The sequence below is a fragment of the Hemibagrus wyckioides genome, linkage group LG14, assembly GCF_019097595.1.
Source record: "Hemibagrus wyckioides isolate EC202008001 linkage group LG14, SWU_Hwy_1.0, whole genome shotgun sequence".
Taxonomy (NCBI): domain Eukaryota; kingdom Metazoa; phylum Chordata; class Actinopteri; order Siluriformes; family Bagridae; genus Hemibagrus; species Hemibagrus wyckioides.
In genome coordinates, this window is record NC_080723.1 from 6719579 (window position 1) to 6735008 (window position 15430).

A 15430-nucleotide genomic window follows, 5' to 3' on the forward strand; every position below is an offset into this window, starting at 1 on the left:
CTTCACTACACACCCACTTGTGCGTGTCCTACGCTGAGTGAGAAGGTATTCTGTAACAATTCTCAGTGGACCAACAGGTCAAAGAAGAGGAAGATGTACTTAGAAAATGCCTCAATCTCTCTCCAGCTGTCTGTCACTGCAGAACAATGCACTGTGCTATTCTTGCAGCAAAACTCTCATCTCATGGTTATATTTGTCTGTTTGTCTGTGTTCAACATTAAATATGAAATGGTTCAGGAAATTCAGATTCAAAGTTAAAATTAAAAGAAAATTATGGACCCTTCTACAAACCCATTACAAGTTTAAGCCTTGCTCTGTGCTATGAAGAAGTCTCCATTTCTCACTGTCCTCTATCTAGTGCAGCTTTCTTTTGATCATACTGTCTCCCTGTGTGTAGGGTAGAGAGACTAATCTGGCCAACATACTACACAAAGGCTGTGCTGTTACTTTATTAAAGCACATTTTTAAGAAACAATAACATGCTAAATAACTTCAGTGAAGCCGTGATCGGGCTATTGCAAATTGAATGTGCATATAATCTTCAGATATTCGTTTTTGATGTGTTTGTTGTTTTGCATGGGTATGACAGGTTCAATGGATGTTTACAATAATATGAAGTAAATGTAATACATTAATTTTTATGGCTGATCAGTGTGTGTGTGTGTATTTATGTGTGTTTATGTGTATGAACATATACACCAATCAGACACCTGCCTAATATTGTGTAGCTCCTCCTTGTGCTTTCAAAACCGCTCTATTCTAGCATTAACTTGTTCAGCAGTGTGAGCAACAGTAGCTCTTCTGTGGGACCGGAACTGACAGGCTAGCCGTCATTCCCAGTGCTTAGCAATGAGTCTTCAACGCCCATGACCCTGTCTCCAGTTCACCGGTTGCCCTTCCTTAGACCACTTTTGATAGGTGGTGACCATTGCATACCATTAAATCACACCACACCAGACCTACTCTTTTGAAAATGCTTTAACCAGTTTGTTTAGCCATCACAATAAAGTTCTTATCAAAGTTCCAAATCCATTCTAAATCCTTACACTTGCATATTTTTCTGCTTCTAACACATCAACACTAAATTTTGTGTTGCAGATGTCATGCTTGGAAATCTGAAATGATTTTGCACTAACTAAATAATGCAAAAGTTATAAAATAAACAATATAACAATTAGACTAAAGAAAGTTTGTTTGAGCTTGTTGGAAATTAAACCTGTTATTATTAACAATGGATACAAGGCTGGAGAATTCACCCCAAATGGGACCCTAGACCATTAATACAGCACTCACACACATACTCATACACATTTACACCTATGGGCAATTTAGTGTAGTCAATCTGCCTACCTGCATGTTTTTGAGGTTGGGAGGCAAGTGGAAAGCAGAAAGAAACCCACATGGATGCAAAGAAAACACACAAATTCCTCAAACAGCAAGCTCATGATTGAACCACCGACCTTGGAGCTGCATGGCCAGGCAACACTGCTGAGAATGACCCAAGACCCAAAAAATGTATCGCCAGTGGTGATCCCTTTGCACTGATGGGCAAGTAGAAGGAGGTTGTGCATGACAGATGTAATATAGTCATAGTCAGTCAGTAAGTTGGCAGATGCTATTCTTATTATATACAAATAATAAAATAATAGAGTAGAGTAGAGTAGAGTACATTAGAGAAAATAATTTTTGAATAGAGTAGACTAAAGTATAGGAGAGTGCATTATTGTAGAGTAAAGAAGAATAGTGTAGAACAGAGTAGAGTAGAGTACAGTAGTGTAAAACAGAGTAGAGTACAGTAGTGTAAAACAGAGTAGAGTAGTGTAAAACAGAGTAGAGTAGAGTAGAGTAGTGTAAAACAGAGTAGAGTAGAGTACAGTAGTGTAAAACAGAGTAGAGTAGAGTAGTGTAAAACAGAGTAGAGTAGAGTACAATAGTGTAAAACAGAGTAGAGTAGAGTAGTGTAAAACAGAGTAGAGTAGAGTACAATCGTGTAAAACAGAGTAGAGTAGAGTACAGTACAGTAGTGTAAAACAGAGTAGAGTACAGTACAGTACAGTAGTGTAAAACAGAGTAGAGTAGAGTACAGTAGTGTAAAACAGAGTAGAGTAGTGTAAAACAGAGTAGAGTAGAGTACAATAGTGTAAAACAGAGTAGAGTAGAGTAGAGTAGTGTAAAACAGAGTAGAGTAGAGTACAGTAGTGTAAAACAGAGTAGAGTAGAGTACAGTAGTGTAAAACAGAGTAGAGTAGAGTAGTGTAAAACAGAGTAGAGTAGAGTACAGTAGTGTAAAACAGAGTAGAGTAGAGTAGTGTAAAACAGAGTAGAGTAGTGTAAAACAGAGTAGAGTAGTGTAGAGTACAGTAGTGTAAAACAGAGTAGATTAGAGTAGAGTAGAGTAATGTAAAACAGAGTAGATTAGAGTAGAGTAGAGTAATGTAAAACAGAGTAGAGTAGAGTAGAGTACAGTAGTGTAAAACAGAGTAGATTAGAGTAGAGTAGAGTAATGTAAAACAGAGTAGAGTAGAGTAGAGTAATGTAAAACAGAGTAGAGTAGAGTACAGTAGTGTAAAACAGAGTAGAGTAGAGTAGAGTAATGTAAAACAGAGTAGAGTAGAGTACAGTAGTGTAAAACAGAGTAGATTAGAGTAGAGTAGAGTAATGTAAAACAGAGTAGAGTAGAGTAATGTAAAACAGAGTAGAGTAGAGTACAGTAGTGTAAAACAGAGTAGAGTAGAGTAATGTAAAACAGAGTAGAGTAGAGTAGAGTACAGTAGTGTAAAACAGAGTAGAGTACAGTAGTGTAAAACAGAGTAGAGTAGAGTAGAGTAGAGTAATGTAAAACAGAGTAGAGTAGAGTAGAGTAATGTAAAACAGAGTAGAGTAGAGTAGAGTAATGTAAAACAGAGTAGAGTAGAGTACAGTAGTGTAAAACAGAGTAGAGTAGAGTAATGTAAAACAGAGTAGAGTAGAGTAGAGTACAGTAGTGTAAAACAGAGTAGAGTAGAGTAATGTAAAACAGAGTAGAGTAGAGTAGAGTAATGTAAAACAGAGTAGATTAGAGTAGAGTAGAGTAATGTAAAACAGAGTAGAGTAGAGTAGAGTAATGTAAAACAGAGTAGAGTAGAGTACAGTAGTGTAAATCAGAGTAAAGTAGAGTAATGTAAAACAGAGTAGAGTAGAGTAGAGTAATGTAAAACAGAGTAGAGTAGAGTAATGTAAAACAGAGTAGAGTAGAGTACAGTAGTGTAAAACAGAGTAGAGTAGAGTAGAGTAATGTAAAACAGAGTAGAGTAGAGTACAGTAGTGTAAAACAGAGTAGAGTAGAGTACAGTAGTGTAAAACAGAGTAGAGTAGAGTACAGTAGTGTAAAACAGAGTAGAGTAGAGTAGAGTAATGTAAAACAGAGTAGAGTAGAGTAGAGTAGAGTACAGTAGTGTAAAACAGAGTAGAGTAGAGTACAGTAGTGTAAAACAGAGTAGAGTAGAGTAGAGTAGTGTAAAACAGAGTAGAGTAGAGTACAGTAGTGTAAAACAGAGTAGAGTAGAGTACAGTAGTGTAAATCAGAGTAGAGTAGAGTAATGTAAAACAGCGTAGAGTAGAGTACAGTAGTGTAAAACAGAGTAGAGTAGAGTAGTGTAAAACAGAGTAGAGTAGAGTAGAGTAGTGTACAACAGAGTAGAGTAGAGTAGAGTAGTGTAAAACAGAGTAGAGTAGTGTAAAACAGAGTAGAGTAGTGTAAAACAGAGTAGAGTAGAGTAGTGTAAAACAGAGTAGAGTAGAGTACAGTAGTGTAAAACAGAGTAGAGTAGAGTAGAGTAGTGTAAAACAGAGTAGAGTAGAGTAGTGTAAAACAGAGTAGAGTAGAGTAGAGTACAGTAGTGTAAAACAGAGCAGAGTAGAGTAGAGTAGTGTAAAACAGAGTAGAGTAGAGTAAAGTAGTGTAAAACAGAGTAGAGTAGAGTAGTGTAAAACAGAGTAGAGTAGAGTACAGTAGTGTAAAACAGAGTAGAGTAGAGTACAGTAGTGTAAAACAGAGTAGAGTAGAGTAGTGTAAAACAGAGTAGAGTAGAGTAGAGTAGAGTACAGTAGTGTAAAACAGAGTAGAGTAGAGTACAGTAGTGTAAAACAGAGTAGAGTAGAGTAGAGTAGAGTAGTGTAAAACAGAGTAGAGTAGTGTAAAACAGAGTAGAGTAGAGTACAGTAGTGTAAAACAGAGTAGAGTAGAGTAGAGTACAGTAGTGTAAAACAGAGTAGAGTAGAGTAGAGTAGAGTAGAGTAGAGTAATGTAAAACAGAGTAGAGTAGAGTACAGTAGTGTGAAACAGAGTAGAGTAGAGTACAGTAGTGTAAAATAGAGTAGAGTAGAGTAGTGTAAAACAGAGTAGAGTAGAGTAGAGTAGTGTAAAACAGAGTAGAGTAGAGTAGTGTAAAACAGAGTAGAGTAGAGTACAGTAGTGTAAAACAGAGTAGAGTAGAGTAGAATAGTGTAAAACAGAGTAGAGTAGAGTACAGTAGTGTAAAACAGAGTAGAGTAGAGTACAGTAGTGTAAAACAGAGTAGAGTAGAGTAGTGTAAAACAGAGTAGAGTAGAGTAGAGTACAGTAGTGTAAAACAGAGTAGAGTAGAGTAGAGTAGAGTAATGTAAAACAGAGTAGAGTAGAGTACAGTAGTGTAAAACAGAGTAGAGTAGAGTAGAGTAATGTAAAACAGAGTAGAGTAGAGTACAGTAGTGTAAAACAGAGTAGATTAGAGTAGAGTAGAGTAATGTAAAACAGAGTAGAGTAGAGTAATGTAAAACAGAGTAGAGTAGAGTACAGTAGTGTAAATCAGAGTAGAGTAGAGTAATGTAAAACAGAGTAGAGTAGAGTAGAGTAGAGTAATGTAAAACAGAGTAGAGTAGAGTAATGTAAAACAGAGTAGAGTAGAGTAGAGTAGAGTAATGTAAAACAGAGTAGAGTAGAGTAGAGTAATGTAAAACAGAGTAGAGTAGAGTAGAGTAGAGTAATGTAAAACAGAGTAGAGTAGAGTACAGTAGTGTAAATCAGATTAGAGTAGAGTAATGTAAAACAGAGTAGAGTAGAGTAGAGTAATGTAAAACAGAGTAGAGTAGAGTACAGTAGTGTAAAACAGAGTAGAGTAGAGTAGAGTAATGTAAAACAGAGTAGAGTAGAGTAGAGTAGAGTAATGTAAAACAGAGTAGAGTAGAGTAGAGTAATGTAAAACAGAGTAGAGTAGAGTACAGTAGTGTAAAACAGAGTAGAGTAGAGTAATGTAAAACAGAGTAGAGTAGAGTAGAGTACAGTAGTGTAAAACAGAGTAGAGTAGAGTAGAGTAATGTAAAACAGAGTAGAGTAGAGTAGAGTACAGTAGTGTAAAACAGAGTAGAGTAGAGTAATGTAAAACAGAGTAGAGTAGAGTAGAGTACAGTAGTGTAAAACAGAGTAGAGTAGAGTAGAGTAGAGTAGAGTAATGTAAAACAGAGTAGAGTAGAGTAGAGTACAATAGTGTAAAACAGAGTAGAGTAGAGTACAGTAGTGTAAAATAGAGTAGATTAGAGTAGAGTAGAGTAATGTAAAACAGATTAGAGTAGAGTAGAGTACAGTAGTGTAAAACAGAGTAGATTAGAGTAGAGTACAGTAGTGTAAAACAGAGTAGAGTAGAGTACAGTAGTGTAAAACAGAGTAGAGTAGAGTAGAGTAGAGTAGAGTAGAGTAATGTAAAACAGAGTAGAGTAGAGTAGAGTACAGTAGTGTAAAACAGAGTAGAGTAGAGTACAGTAGTGTAAAACAGAGTAGAGTAGAGTAGAGTAATGTAAAACAGAGTAGAGTAGAGTAGAGTAGAGTAATGTAAAACAGAGTAGAGTAGAGTAATGTAAAACAGAGTAGAGTAGAGTACAGTAGTGTAAATCAGAGTAGAGTAGAGTAATGTAAAACAGCGTAGAGTAGAGTAGAGTAGAGTACAGTAGTGTAAAACAGAGTAGAGTAGAGTAGAGTAGAGTAATGTAAAACAGAGTAGAGTAGAGTAGAGTACAGTAGTGTAAAACAGAGTAGAGTAGAGTAATGTAAAACAGAGTAGAGTAGAGTAGAGTACAGTAGTGTAAAACAGAGTAGAGTAGAGTAGAGTAGAGTAGAGTAATGTAAAACAGAGTAGAGTAGAGTAGAGTACAGTAGTGTAAAACAGAGTAGAGTAGAGTACAGTAGTGTAAAACAGAGTAGATTAGAGTAGAGTAGAGTAATGTAAAACAGAGTAGAGTAGAGTAGAGTACAGTAGTGTAAAACAGAGTAGATTAGAGTAGAGTAGAGTAATGTAAAACAGAGTAGAGTAGAGTACAGTAGTGTAAAACAGAGTAGAGTAGAGTAGAGTAGAGTAGAGTAGAGTAGAGTAGAGTAATGTAAAACAGAGTAGAGTAGAGTAGAGTACAGTAGTGTAAAACAGAGTAGAGTAGAGTACAGTAGTGTAAAACAGAGTAGATTAGAGTAGAGTAGAGTAATGTAAAACAGAGTAGAGTAGAGTAGAGTAGAGTACAGTAATGTAAAACAGAGTAGAGTAGAGTACAGTAGTGTAAAACAGAGTAGATTAGAGTAGAGTAGAGTAATGTAAAACAGAGTAGAGTAGAGTAGAGTACAGTAATGTAAAACAGAGTAGAGTAGAGTACAGTAGACTCGTGTATTATAGAGGAGAGGAGAGTATTGTGTAGTACAGTAGAGTAGGGTAGCCTAGAGTAGAGTACTGTATAGTAGAGTACTGTCCTGTAGAATAGAACAGAGTAGAGTATAAAAGACTAAAGAAGAATAGAGTTTTATAAAGTATTAATCCACAGTTGATGTCAAATTTGATGTCAGCCACAACACAAGAGCAATAGGAAAGACGAGAACTTAACACAAGAGCAGCACAAGACCTGTGCTCAGTAATCGCAGAAAATATGACAAATCAGAGTGAATACACGACTACTTAAATTTCCATGTTATTTACAGACTGAGACTGAAATTTCAGTACAGAGTAACTAGTTGGAAAGGAACGCATAAACAACATCAACAGATTTCTAGGACATGAATGATTTAAAGCCAATTTGCAGAAAATATGCTTGAAGTCAAACTCAAACAAAATTATTTGGAGTAAAAGTAGATTTATCACCAGATTTTCCCATATGACAGTCCCCATATGATACTATGACGAGTGTACTGGTTTTAGTCACGTCTTGGGATTTTAGCCTTCAGCTCAATATGACTGTGGTATATCATGAAATTTCTTTCCCTTTTCCTTGTGTCTTCTTGCCGCTTTTCTCTGTGCGCTGATTCTGTGCCAGGTCTCCAGTTACCCTTCCTGTTTTCCCTCACGCTTCTGTGGTTCCGCCTGACCATTCCCACCGGCATTCCTGCTCCCAGCCCTGCGCTCAAAGCACAGACAGATTCCTACAATTCCCTGCAATATTCCCAGAGGAGTGCAGCGTGGCGAGAGCTTGGGAAAGTGCTCTTCCGGAGTCAAGGATCCACCAAGCAACAGACAGTTTTGGTCTCTGTAACCCTCCCAACCCCCCAGTTTTTGTAATCAACATTTCCAGAGTGAATGAAGCGCAGGCAGGCAGTGATAAAGTGATTCTAAGTGAAACACAAAACTTGGCCGATGTCTAAGAGTCGAAACTTTTTTTTGCCCATTAAAACAAGTGAATCAAATATATTTAAAAGGTCTTTTAAAAACGTATGGCTCCATTTTTCTTGTCAAACACGGGCACTGCAAACCTCATGATGATCTTTGCAAAACATTTTCCAAGAACTGAACTATCAGGAGAAATCCTCCAACCAACTGCAATTACACAGTGCTGGTGCATAGCATATCTTCTACAGTGTGCTATTCAATCGAAATAATTGTCACAATATTGAATTAATCCATCATGTATTGCAATAAAACCACACAAACAACTGCAAACAAGTTTTACAGATTAGTTTACATAGGAAGTCACTGTAGCCGGCCTCCAAAATTAGAGACTCGTCTTGCGCAGCAAGCCAAAAGCCAAGACTGTGGTGGAAAAATTTCAGCTCCACTACATCAAGATAATGGATGAAGATGCTGTTGTCTACGTTACATATGCTAGAAAGGCAGAGCTTTTTCCTCACTTTAGACCTCCCAAAATAGGGTTATGGAAGTGAAGGCTTTGACCATGGGATAGGTTCAAGGACCCCATTTATTTGAACTCTGTAGCCCAAACTATGAAAACATCCTGATCTTGGTCTTATACTAAAGAAAAAAAAAGTTATTAGTGTACTAAGTGAGGACATATAACCAGTGCCAGTCACAGACAGAAAGCTGCCATTAGGATGGAAAACACCTTTCTATCTACAAAAGACTTTTGCCTACTTGAAATACATACATTAATTCTATGTTTTGTTGCATCTCTTGTCATCCGCGCAAATCATCCGACATCACTGTGAGCTGATGGATGACTCTTGTTTCATGTTATACTAATACATATTTTATCGATCCTCAAATTTCTGTGTATCTAAAGGCTAAAAAGTGCAAAGAACCGTTTTAAAAAGTGCGACTGTGTTAAGTCACACCATATTTGGAGTGGAGATTTACATCCAGTGTGTCTCACTATAGAAAACAAGCTTCATCTACTGCCACTTCCTCTCCCCCTTCTTTCTCATCCTGGGTTTTTTTAAAAAAAAAACAGCTCTACAAAGTGCACTGAACCTTGACAGGGCCCATGTCACAGCAGCAGCTTGCAAGCACGGTTCCAGTGGCAGCAGGGGGTGGGAGAGCGAGGCTGAAGGAGGAAGGGAATGGAAGGAGTGTGTGTGTGTGTGTGTGTGTGTGTGTGTGTGGAGGGAGGGAGGGGGCGGGCAGTGACCACAGCATCTGTGCTCCGTTCCCAACCACTGCAGCACAAAAGGCAGAGATCTTGTGGAATCCTGAGCAGCCAGAATTCCCTCACCAGCATTCTGTAAGCGCTGCCACGGAGACGGCCGAGCCATGAAAGAGACTCAGAGTCTGAAATTGCTTTAATATAAAAGACTCCCTGGTGAATTACTGTAGCAATACAGTTCCACTGCATTACAATCCTATGACTGAACATCTGACAAAATGCATGGTCTGTATTTATGCACAAGATTAGTACAATTAAGGCCAGATGTCACTACAGACAAGTCTGATGAATGGTTAGCATTAATCCTGAGTGATAATAAAGGTCACCCACAACAGGCTATCATGTCATATCACACACACACACACACACACACACGCCTTGTTTTTCTCATGTAATATTGTAGGTATATATGTGATTCCATGATGTCCTGAAATTATATACGTGGACTCAAATAATCATGTAAATAGTGTGTGGTAAAGCAACATGTCTACATGTACAAATATTTGAATCCTGTATGGAAATCACATGTTAAAATAAATGAATCACTGAGTCATGTAATTAAATGATTCGTGTGAGGGAGTAATTGCATGTGTTTCTAAATAAAAAACGGGGGGGGGGGGGGAATTGATGTAAAAACTTATCACTGAGTCATGTGAAAATAAATGAATCATTTTGAATAAAATCATATCAAAACAAATGTGAAAAATTAACTACATGAAAAACATCACATGAAAATAATGATGTTACTTTAAAAGCATCACGTGTAATTACGTGGATCAAGAAACTTGTTTAAAATTTTGTTTTCACAGAAGCCTCTTACTAAACAAGAGCAGATATAATGGATGAAATAGGAATGCACTGGGATTGACAGTACTTTCTTACTGTTGGAATGCCTTGTTATTATGCTCCAATCAGACAAACATCCCAAGTAACATATCAAATAAGATAGATGTTGCGTCATCTTTTTCCCTATAGTAATCTGCCACTTTAGATGAAATCAGTGTAAACAGCCCTTGCTATCAAACAGGCCTGCAATCACATAACAGACTCAGAGATCTGTAATGCCCAGGCTCCTGTCCAAATCCACTTCAATACACACAGTGTTTTGCTGTAAAGTGTAATAAACCGCGTCACTGGACAGTAATTACATGCTCTGTAGTTGAAGCCTGTATCATGCTGAAGAGGTGGATTTGCTAAATAGGTTGTTGAGTTGAAAACTAAGACTCATGAATCCAAACCACAGTATGGATATGAGTCAGTGGCTGCGTGACAAAGCTGAGAGGCATCCGGAAAAGCTCAGAAATTCAATTAAGCTTTTATTCCTCTTAGAATTCATCTTTGAAGAAAGTGTGTGCAGCTTAAAAAATGTAACTGCTGGAATCCAGACACAACTCTATGCCCTGAGTTATAAACAAAACAACAGAAAGCTGGGCAGCAAAATATTTACTAATTAAAAAAAATACTTCTCAGGGGTTTTTCTCTTGGAAATGTGTATCATGAAGTATTACAAAATGCTTTATTGTGCATAGTATCTAAGCAAATGATGAGCACAGGTGTAAAAACCACTGCTGCTTGGTAAGAGACTGATTAATTTGAAGAGTCAGGTAGATTCAGTGCTGCTTGATGGAAGTTATCTTTGCTCCAGCTGCTCTGTTTACCACCACTCCTTTCACTCTATCTCATTCAGTAGAGCAGTGAAGAGAGACCATTGTTCTGTGGGTTAAAATGACTCGCCTCACTTATCCAATTACCTTCTTCTCTATCTGCCTGTGCTGGAATGCACCTATTTAACACACACCTCTCCCTAGTGCAAAACTAGAGCACCTCTTTACTGAACCCTGTCTGCACTCACAGACTGAATGCTGAATGGAAAAGAAGCCCAAGTATTGACTAATCTTCCCCAGAGTAACAGATGAATTCTTTTCACACATGCAGTTTCATTTTGAGAATTTCATCTGATCTAATTCATACTGAAGAAATGAAACTTGAACAGTATTTGCTTTCTATTAAGCATTCAGATGCGCACACACACAAACACACACACACACAAACACACACACACACACACACACTGCTGTACCTGGCTTGGTTGCTTGAGCCCTGCAGAAGCGCTCTTGTAGTGGTCTTTCATTTTGTGAAACCTGACACTACTGAGTACGGCAACATCCACTCAATGTTTTCTTCTGGAGCAGCCAGTCCTTCTTTTTCGTTCTCTTTCTCTCACCCCTTCCAAGCACTCGTTCCTTGATCTTCCTCTCTTCTCAGGGTGGCCCCCAAGGCTTTTTTTTTTTTAATTCCCCTACCAAAATGTGCAATGAGAAGGAAACTTAAAGCAAAACTCCACCAACTTCAGACTTCAGCTCAGGCAACCTTATCTCTCCCTCCTGCTTCTCTGTGCACTCTTGCCTCTCTCTCTCTCTCTCTCTCTCTCTCACATGCTCATTCTCTGCACTTTTCCCACCCCTCCCTCCTTTCTCACCAAGACCCCCCTCCCACTCGGCCCCTCTCTCTCTCCTTCTCTCCCTCCTCCCCTTTCCCATCATCCCTCCACCCCCTACTGCTGAACTAATCTGCAGCTGGACGAGTGATTGGAGATCTGGTTGTCTTGGTAATGAAGTGTCCTATTTTAGCAGCAGAAGAAAGCAAAGCTTAAGGCTTAAATGACAGCCAAAGAAAATAAAACAACCTTTAGATACTTGATTAGGAGTATATATACAAGTTAGTCATGTGACATTATACTTTTATGATGATGGTCTGTATGCTGATAATAAAATCACATCTTATATCTAGATAACACCATGTACACCATTATTCCTTTAATATTATACCATATCAGATTTCATTGCTATTGATGTTCCCTTTAAAATATGCTTACAAAGATAAAAACAATGTTAATTCTGAGGTCTAGTTTAAAAGATGAACATTGCCCGGTTTCCCAAACTAAATAAAGTAGTACTAATGCAGAGTTATATCTCAGTTAATCTCATACTTTAACAAAAAAAAAAAAAAAAAAAAAAAACAGGGATGATTATGTTGCTATGAATTTTCTGATTATTCCTAAACTCTTCCTAAATGGGTTCCTCAAGAGCTTCTTAGTTTTCTTATTCAACTTTCCCTGGCAATAAAAAAAAAAGTATACTTCAATTTTTGTCCATTTTTCCTTGTCCTTGTCCAGTTCTGACAGCTACAAAAAACACCAGAAGGCTAACAGGTTTGTAAGTTTGTATATGCTAACATATATACAAACAGCTCTTCTGAGCTGTTTGTATATGAACTTCTGCTCAAACTGCATCACAGGGCGGTGCTTTCTACCCTCTTCCACATAGATGAGCTCACAAACACCAACGAATGATTAGTGACAGTGGGACTAACATGAGAGAGAGTGTATAGCCATGCCCAATTTGGTTCCCTTGTCTCCTGTTGCCCCAATTTTGGGATACAAACTTTGCAATCTCAGAACCATAATGCATCCATTTTTCACATAATGCATACACTGCAGGACCCTGCGTAGAATCTTTCAGAGTTCCTCCAGAGGCACGACTGAAGAACTCTTTAGGTTCTGGATTCGCCTTCCAGTGTGGCTGAAAGAAGTATAAAAAAAATTAGACAGAGACATCTCATTGTTCTATTCACATGTCAATCTGTGAAGCAATCCAGAGGCACCACTGCAGGACATGAGGAGAAGGAGAGGGTCACAAATAACTCCTGGCTTGTGTTCAAGAGAGGAGGAAGCAGGAGTAGTGGTGGATCTTATATCGGCTACTTTGTGTGGAGAAATGTGTATATTTTTTCTTTTTTCCACATTAAATCCATCTCTTTTTGAAAAAAAAAAAAACAGTAATGACATGGGCTTAAAATCCTTATGTGAAAAGCTACTGCCAATTTTGTGACTGTAAACTTCCCGTTGATGTCAGAACAGTTCCTGATGTCCAGAAGAGTGCAGGCATTCCTCAACCATTGGGTATGTCTTCCTGAAATACGTACAATGCTGTAAATGTAAATATAATCAATGACTTTTTTAAAAATTAAACCTTTTTTTCTCTCCAGACCATTTCTCTCAAGGTCTCAGAGGGCTGCAAAGTCATACCACATGCAACATTAAACCAAACACATGAAAAACACATATTAAAGACTTCAATTCGGAAGACTTCTGTTTGAAGAATCATAATGAACACCCCATCTGTGACAAGCAAGACAGCTTAAAGACAGAGTCTGACTGCAGGGGGAGGAGGATGTGGATGTAACATCTGTTCAGGGATCTTGCTTTTGGGTGGAGGATGAAGGACAAATATATTAACCTCTCAATGACAGCTGAACAACAGGTCAGTAAAGTGTTACACCTCAGTTTATTGGGCTTCTGGAAATGTCACAGATTGCAGGTAGAGGGGGATGCAGCATAATTTATTGTGCAAACAAAACAACCAAAAAACTAGAACCATTAATATGAACTGGGGATATGAGACAAGAGACATCAGACTATAAGCGATAATGTAGCACGCACAACAAGATTTGACTACAGTGGCAGTGAGACACTGAAAAGTAGAATTTAATTTAACAGGTAGTGAGCCATGGTGAGAGTTGAAAAAAAAAAGCAACCTGAACAGGCGATTCATTTCAAAAAGTGCATCAGAGAGAGAATGGGAGCATCACATGCTTCCTCCAAGACATGACTGAAACCATGACTGCTGCTTGTGCAACATCACAGAAATATAACATTAACTGCCCTCTTCTGTACATGAGCTCACATGATGGAGTAGGCTTGCTTTAAAAAGACGGAGGAGAAAGTGATGTCATGCTTCATGTGTAGAATGCTGTCTTAGAGGAAAATGGTTGAAATGCTTGAAAGATTGTTGAAAAGGCTGGGTTAATGTTGTCTACATGCAGACTCAGACATTAAGAAACTTGAGCAGGCTGTGAAGGACATAAAGAGAGAGAAGATAAACACAAGAATCTGATCTGCACAGTTGTCATTTTATTGCTGATTATAATTTAATATAAGTCATCTTACCTGAAATATGAGAAAAATCATTGATGCTGAAGCCCCAGTTTTAAAAGAAAACCTAAGTGTGACTTTTACATTAATAGTGTATCACTGTAGAATGATTTTTCCATGTTCGTAATATTGTTCTTATTGTTAGAGATTTTTCTCTGTTTGTTGGGATGTGCAGTGTCAGTATTAAATTATACATGTTATTATACATATATTTTAACAACTGCATTCCTTACTGATAAGAACATTAATCTTTCAGTAGTAGTGAAGGTTTCCAGGTTATTCCTCCAGAGCTTCTGTTAACACAATGCTCATTGGTAGCCCCTGTTGGTCAAAATTGTTTACAGCAGCCTAACTCTTAAACATCTACAACTTTTTACAACATTTGTCAACTGAATTTGTTTCTTTTCTTTCATTTTGTATTGCAAATAAGTGTCACATGATGGTGTCATTTTTCTACATTATCTCCTACAGGAGGCGGCACAGTGGCTTTAGTGGTTATCACGTTCTCCTCACACCTCCAACGTCCTGGGTTCGGGTCTTGCTCCTGCTCATTGTGTGTGGAGTTTGCATGTTCTCCCCGTGCTTGGTGGGTTTCCTCCCACAGTCCAAAGACATGCTTCTAGGCTGATTGGAGTCTCTAAATTGCCTGTAGTGAATGAGATTGTGTGCCCTGCAATGGGTTGGCACTCTGTCCAGGGTGTATCCTGCCTTGATGCCCGATGACACCTGAGATAGGCACAGGCTCGATGATAGATCGTATAAGCGGTACAGACAATGCAATGAAATTAAATGAAATCTCCTACAGGATTCATTTGATGCAAAAGCTACACTACTTAAGCATCAGGATTTCCTCTAATTGATTATATTGTCTGGTAGAGTGTAGAAATGTGTTCTTCCATTAAAGGTGGTGTTGTGTGGTATGAACGGAATGTGTGATTTTTATTAACAGTGAGATGAGACGGCTGTGACTGGACAGTGATTGCATTTCAGTGCAGCGTGACTTCAACACACTGATGAAATTGAAAAACAATACAGTCAAATATTACAGTCAATTCTGACACCAAGTCAGCGTTTAATTCTTGAAAATCCATACCCTGCTCAATGACCTTCCACTGAAAAGATCTAAAAGCGATATAAGAACAATAGAGAACAACTTTTCAGTCTAGAACATGTCATCCATCCATCCATCCATCCGCTTTATTCCTAATTAGGGTCACGGGGGTCTGCTGGAGCCTATCCCATTTCCTTCTGAATCGCATTTCCTTCTGACACGCTTTCACCAGTTAATTCTTAAAAAGCCTTCCACTGCATTGTTATTCATTAAAGAGATTTATGAGCAAGATTTCCCAGAGCAAACTGTAATCTCAGCTGGGGAAAAAAAATTGCAATTCATAATGCAATTCATTAGTGGCTTTCATTGTTAGAGGCCTTCATCTGGGCAAACATGGGGAAAGACCTTCCAAAATATCACCAACACACATTCGAGTGAGCAGATTCTTCGCTATTCAGTACAAAAGGAAAACCTTCAAAATTCAATCACCTGAATAGTTTTTCATAAATCAAACCACAAAAGCA

At 38.1% G+C, this 15430-nt stretch overlaps 1 protein-coding gene across 2 annotated transcripts in view; it reads right to left on the bottom strand.

The window, feature by feature from the left end:
* si:dkey-82f1.1 (DENN domain-containing protein 2A) overlaps window positions 1-11294 on the bottom strand; it is a 35884-nt gene extending 24590 nt beyond the window's left edge. The window contains exon 1 of one of the 2 annotated variants that reach the window (XM_058408335.1): window positions 10943-11294. The gene's annotated coding sequence lies outside the window, so the exon portion shown is untranslated. The remainder of the gene's footprint in view (window positions 1-10942) is intronic. The other variant, XM_058408333.1, reaches the window with a different exon arrangement.
* Window positions 11295-15430: the final 4136 nt, after the last annotated feature.